Source organism: Humulus lupulus, chromosome 2 (genome assembly GCF_963169125.1).
Source record: "Humulus lupulus chromosome 2, drHumLupu1.1, whole genome shotgun sequence".
NCBI classification, from domain to species: domain Eukaryota; kingdom Viridiplantae; phylum Streptophyta; class Magnoliopsida; order Rosales; family Cannabaceae; genus Humulus; species Humulus lupulus.
In genome coordinates, this window is record NC_084794.1 from 18,088,301 (window position 1) to 18,095,635 (window position 7,335).

Sequence of the window (7,335 nt, forward strand, 5' to 3'; positions counted from 1 at the left end):
TCTCTTCCTCGGATTCCCTCTCTCTTCCCCCAATTCTCTTTCCCTCTCTCTCCCGCCTGCGTCACTACAAGGCCCGACCGCCGTCATCCAATGTTGACACGCGCCAGACCAGGCGATGCAAAAGGTCGCCAACCTTCGACCCCCGCGAGCCCAACCCCACAAGCGTCCTCCTCCACTGCGTAGAGCCGTTCGAAGTCACGATGGTTCTAAGTTTCTCAAACACTTATGAGTGTTTTCTGACCGCCTCGAGCCACCCCAACCCAAATGACCACCACCACTGCATTCATTGTGCTTTGGGCGTCAAAACCCACTAAAGGATCGGACTTAACAGCCATCAAAATTGGAATTCGATGTTCACCAGAATCCATGGAGGTCGGAGAAATCATAGTGCAAATCTGGCCATTCTAGGTCATTTCAAGAAGAACCAACACCACCACGACGCTCTCTGAGACTTAGGCTTCAAAGCCTAATCGTTGTCTTTCCGACCCACCACCGTGGAGTGGTAGCTCCACCGCTGACGTCAACCATTCTTTTAGGGCTCACAATGCGCGCCCTAAAAAGATTCTAAGAATCTCACTTTTTAAGGCTTTCAAATAGATGACTCACGGGAGGTGTGCCCTAAAATGCCTTTTTTGCAGTAGTGCCTCTTGGCGAACTTATCGCCCTTAATTCTTGACCTTGAGATGGATATCGAAGCTTTCCCTAAGCCTTTTAGATATATTGATGCTTGAGTACAAGATCCAAGTTGCATGAAGGTTATTTAGTAGGCTTGGAATGTGCATGTTTAGGGTTTTAATAGCTTTCGCCTTGTTTACAAGCTTCACAATATGAAATGTGCCCTAAACAAGTGGAATAGGGAGGTCTTTGATTTTTGTTGTGATATATTATATTTCCTCAATTTTCTTCTTGTTGAGGTCAAATTAAGACAGATTTCAAATGACAATGTTCACTATAAGAAAAATTAGTTTTAGGGTCGACATTATTAGGGGCAACATGTTTGCACTGGTAATAAGACATTTATTAGCAGCAACTATGCTTTTTCAGCACTGATAATTGTTGCAATTAAAAATTTAATTTAAAAGTCCTGTTACTATTAGAGATATTGTCGTTGATAAACATTGCATTTAAATTTGTAATTTAAAATATTATTAGCGGCGACACGTTGCCACTAATATTAGAAATATTTTTGTGTGAAAATTTTGGTGGGAATCATTGGCGGTCAAATTTTTGCTAGAGCATGTGCGATGAAAAATGTACTATTATTAGTGGCGATAAAGGCACCGCTAAAATTTTTAAGATGTCAATTTTTTAAAAAAGAAACGTTGTCGTTTTCATATTAGCATCGACCCATTGGATTAGTAGCGGCGACAAACCTCTCAATATATTAGGAAAATGCATTTTCTTCCTTCTTCATTTTCTACAAAGGTGTCGCACCAACACCATACCCAAATCCCCTCCCTAACGAACCCAACAACCACCACCCCAAATCCCTCTCCCTTACTCCCTGTGTTTCCCCTCTCCCCTACTCCTTGCCTTTCCCCTCTCCCACTCTCCTTGCCTTTCCATCAAATCAGACCCGAAATGCCCTAAATTTGGAAAAGAAAAAAAATCTTCACATTCCCATAAACACCATCGTCCCCACCTCCACCACCATTGCTCTATACTCTTTGCGTGTCTCTCTCTCTGTCCATAATCAGGTTTGTTTTTAGTTTTTTCAAGTTTTTTTAATTATTTCGATTTGGTATATATATGTGTATGTGTGTGTATATATGTGTATAAATTTCTTATTTTCTTTTGATTTACTAATTTTTGTTTTTGTTTGTGGAAGGAGAAAATAGAAGGTCTCCCTTTGTCTCTCTCTATTCGGGTCTCTTCCTCTGTGTTCAACTTTCTCTCTCTCATATATACCAAGGTTAATTTTTTTTAAAAAATTCTCATTGTTGTGCATTTTAATATGATATATATATGTGTGTTTGTGTGTGTGTGTGTATGTATCAATTTTTATTAGATTTTTATGTGCATGTAGGTTTTAATCAATTGACATTGTACGTATGTGTTAGTGTTGTTTGTTTGTATTGGAAATATTAGCAAAATTTGGGTGTATGTATTTGTATTTGATATTGGAGATTTTACAAATATTAGGTGTATGTGTATTTAATATGTGAACTTGAAAGGTAATTAGTGTTTGAATTTGGTTAATAATATATGTTTATGGTGTATATGGTGAAAATTTTATTATTATTAATATGTGTTTATGTGTATGGTATGTTAGTGTTTGAATTTCACTCATAATATGTGTCACGACTCGAGCCCTAGGCAGTGTCAGATGTGTAATATCCATAATTTGGGTGGTCAACAGTCAAACTTTGACCCTTGTTAGAAAATGATACTTATAAGCGATCATTTAGTTTATACCATAAATTGTAGTAATCATAAGTCCAAAATACTAGAATAAATCCTATTATTATATAGAAAATAATAGTAATAAAATTATGATTACTCTCATGATATATACGTTAAAAGTAATATTTCCACAGTTATGTGATCACCAAATAGTTAAATTTACTAGGTTACAAATCACAAAAATATACTTAGCATCCGTAATTCCTCAAGACTAAATAACACAGCTAAATTCCAATTCATATACCTTACTAGAATCATGAATAATTCACAAGTCATACACTTCGTCTTGAACATGAAACCTTAAAGAAAACTAGAGTAATAAACTAGGAGAAATCTGAACTTCGGATCCCCACCCATCTTGGTATCCATCAATCTCAAATTGAGCGTTTTTCTTGAAGGAATAAATAGGGGTAAGCTTATAAAGCCCAGTAGGAAAACAACTAATCACAAAGGGCACATAGTTTTAATAAAAACTCCTACATAGGTAGAGTATCCCAAATTTCATAATAAGGCTTAGGGCCTTGATTATGGGGTCAGGATGGCAAATTATGGAATTATGTGATTATGTGATATATATGAGCATCATTATGTGATTATGTGAGTTATACTATAATATGACTTAATATGCACATTTTTGTGTATTAAATATGCATGTGGGCTCATTTATGATTAATTGGGAAATTGCTATAATTTGGCTTGTTATGGGTATATTTGGCATATATGTGGTATGTGTGTGGTACTATATTACTATGTGGATATGTTTGGGTGACTCGGCACGAGACGATCCTAGGGAGTAAGCTAATGGGAAAGTCACAACAGGACCCATACTTGACTCGGAGTGAGTCAAGGGGTATATTGGGTATTTAGCACATTACCAGGATATTGGGTAATGGGAATGATTATTTGATGATATATTGGGAGTTAGTGAGATCAGGAGGGAATTCTGGGAATTTTGACTATTTTACCCCGAGGGACGTTTTTGGGACCCCGAGCATTAGGATTTGCTTGAGGTTACTTAAGCTTGGAGTAACCTGTCAGAAACATAAAAAGAACGTTCAGTACATTCTCTCTCTCCTGTTATCCCTTTTTGACACCGTTTTCATTTTCGAAAGAAACTCGAGTTTTATGACTTAGATTCAGGCAAGGATCAAGGCATAGCGATTTTAGGAAATATTAGAATTTTATTAGCCGAATGATTTAGCTGGGAAACGACTCAATCAGAGGTAATCCAAGTTTTAAGTTTTCGAGTTTTTAAGCTTTGATTGGATTTTACGTTTTGATGAGTTTTTGAGTTGATTGAGACTTGGGATTTTATGGTTTTTGGCCATTTAGATGTTTGGGAATTTTGATATTTGGATAAGTTTTTGGAAGGTTTTTAAGTGGAGAAAACGTAGAAAATGGCTGGGTTCGAGGTTGGGTCGCGACCTTGTTCTAGGAAGTTACGACCTGAGTAAACCCAGAACTAGGAGGGTTCTGCCTGGGGGGGCGCCGCGACTCTAGAGAGCCAAGTTGCGGCCCGCACCATGAAGCCCGGACAGAGGGCTCTCTGTCGGGGAGGCGCACCGCGACCCCCAAGGCCAAGTTGCGACCCGCCTGTGCATTTTTGGCCAGGTTTGGTTTTTAGCCGTGGGAACTTAACTCTAAGGGCTCGGCCGGGATTGATCCTACTACCCGGTTTGGTAGGTTTCGACGTCCCAGAGGCTAGGACTTGGTCCAAAAGTCTTTATTTACTCTTTTTGATGAGATTTTATATTATGGTTGTGACTAGGTGATTGCTAGGGTTTCAAAACCAGGATCATGCTCGAGGGTCGTTTATTGGTAACCTGTGCTTGGACCAAAGGTAAGAAAATTGCATCCAGTATGTGATGCATGTGAATATGGTATGGCCTGACTATTGAATATGGAATTGATCAGAGCTTGAGTCTCTGTAAATGTGCATGATCATAATTATGCTGGTGATTGTTGATGAAGCATGTCGAGTGCTCTATATTTGGATATATGTTGCATTGTGAATGTTGAAATACATTGTTTATCTGTGCTATGCACTAACTTGTAGGGCCAGTCGTCATTCCAGGAAGCAGCCATAGTGACGTGGGCCGTTACAAAAGATTGGTTAGCCAAGTTTGGGGCAATAATAGATTGCAAGGAAAGGATGGTAACTCTTGGGCTTGAGGTTGAGAAACACTTGTATTTGTTGGCACTGTGCATGGACCCTATATTATATTTTAATATAATGTTTGATTGATTAAATAAGTGTTACAAAAAGTGATTATTTAATCTAGTGGGGGAATATTATATTATTTCATATAATACAATATTATATTAAATAATGTGACAAAATATTATTTGTCACACAAATGTGATTTGTCATACCTTGTAACATATTATTGAGAGTCACAAAATTGGACACATGTGTGTGCCCAAATGTGACATATTTTGGAGTTACAAAATCAGTTACAAATTTGTAACTCCTAAATATCACCCAATAATGTGTATATTATATGTTACACATTTTGGATTGGATTTCATAAAGCCATTATGAAATATGGTTGTTGGAGATATGATTTAACCCCAATAATGTGTTTTGGGAGTTACAAAATCATTTGGGAGGGTTTGGAACCGTTTGGAAAAACAACACATTTTCAAGTGTTGAAAATGGGCTATGGCCGCGGCCTGGGGGACAGAGAGCAGTGGCCGCGGCCACTGATGTCCCTGGCCGCGGCCACAGGTGCATTTCAGGCCAAATTTTCAGTTTTTTCCAAATGTGTTGACGGTTCTAAAAACCCAAATAACTCTCAAATCTCAATTTTAATTCCATATTAATCCAATTAAACATTGGTAACAGCCATGGGGGTTGGTGGAATTTGAAATCCAAAGGGTATCTCAAACTCTATAAATAGGAGCCTAATGCTCACTTGTAAGACACACCATTTTTCATCCACAAAGCACTTGGCTGAAAAATACACCTTGAAGCTTGATTATTCCAGAGAGCTATTTCCTTGAGAGATCCCTTAGTGCTTAGAGAATAGGGAGAAATAAGCTTTTGGACAAAGGTCTTGAACCTTGTTCAAGTTGGTGATCCCCACTACTCTACACTTTAGTTGTGTGAAAGTTTCTTTGTGTTTTCATTCTTTTGATCTTGTTGATCTTATTTACTTGTATTATTATTGTTTTGAGCTTGTAATCTTCTTCTCCTACATCTTTCTAGTTACTTGTATTTTGAGCAATTGAGTTGTAATATTTATTTAATCAATTACATTGTCTATTGTATTTTTGCATAGAGTTGTATTTTTGGTTTTTCCACTTTTCCATTGAGCAATAAAATAATATTCTCTAATACCCTACATACTTATGACATCTGTATTTAGAGCTGGAGACCCATTGCTGGAGGATGCATAGGACTCTTGGTTAGAGTGATGGATACAACTTAGGTCGTACCAGTGGGACCAGGACAGGCTGGATTAGTCTGTGAGTTTCTGAATGTGTTCTAGGGGATTTTCCAGGGTTACCTTTACACAAAGGGGGAGAATGGTGATTAGGTTGGTGCCAGGGATGGAACCAGGTCTAGGATATTGTATTGAACTGCTTCAGCAGAGCTGTTGGAACTAAAGGTTCAGTGTTTGAGTGAGATGGTATTCCTTAAAGTGGATCTTCGATCTGGTTATTACCAGCTAAAGATCAGGGATAAGGGTAAGTAGAAGACTGTCTTTTGTATCAGTTATGGGCACTAGGAGTGCTGAGTTATGTCTTGTGGATTCAATTGATGCTCTTGTTGTTTTGATAGATCAGATGAACAGGGTATTCAAAGATTATTTGAATTGGTTTATGATTGTCTTGATCAATGATATTGTGGTATACTCTCAGTCAGAGATTGGCCAATGCCAAGGAACCCTCAGGGGTCAGGAGTTTCCTTGGATGGGTAGGATATTACATGGGTTTTGTGAAAGAATTCTTGAGGATTGTTATCTCATTGACAGAAAAGGAATTTTTCTATGCATCATGTTAGTTGAAGGATATGACTAGAACTGGAGTAGAGTTACTGGTGGGCCATTTGGACAATATTACGCTTCAGTTTACTCTTTTAGAGAGGATCAAAGGAAAACATTTGAGTGACCCACATATGGGAAGAATTGAGGGGAATATCTTAGCTGGATTAGCTAAGGACTATGCAATGTCAGATATGAGTTTATGGAGGTATAGGAATCGGACTTGGAATCCGATGGACACTAGGATTAAACGGGAGATTATGGATGAATCTCATACTACCCATTATTCTTTTCATCCAGGCACCATGAAGATGTACCAATATATGAAAGCTTTATATTGGTGATCTTGATGGAAAGGGACGTAACTGAATACGTGGCAAAGTGCCTACTTGGTTAGCAGGTCAAGACAGAGTATCAGAAATTAGTAAGGCTAATACAGCCTTTGTGTATTCCATAGTGGAAGTAAGGAAGCATCACGATGGATTTCGCGGTGGGGCTACCCAGAATAGTGGGCTAGCATGATTCGATTCGGGTCATTATGGACCAGTATACAAAGTCAGGTTGCTTTTATCAGTAAGGATACATAATACAGTTGACCAGTATGTAGATCTCACTGTGAAAGAGAGATAGTACGCCTTCTTGGGACTTTGAGGTCTACCCTGATGGATAGGGACCCTACATTTACTTCCAAGTTTTGGGGGGAGGTTACAGAAGGCGATGAATATACAGTTGGAGTTCAATACAACTTATTATCCTCAGATGGATTGTAACGACCTCCTTTCTTACCATACATATATATAGTGTAAAAACAAAGTTTAACCTGAATATAACAATACTGAAATTCTGAATTTACAAAAACTTTATTAAACAATACATAACTAATGTTCATAACCTCAAACCATACAAATACTCACAACTAAATAAAAATTTTATCTTACATACAAAT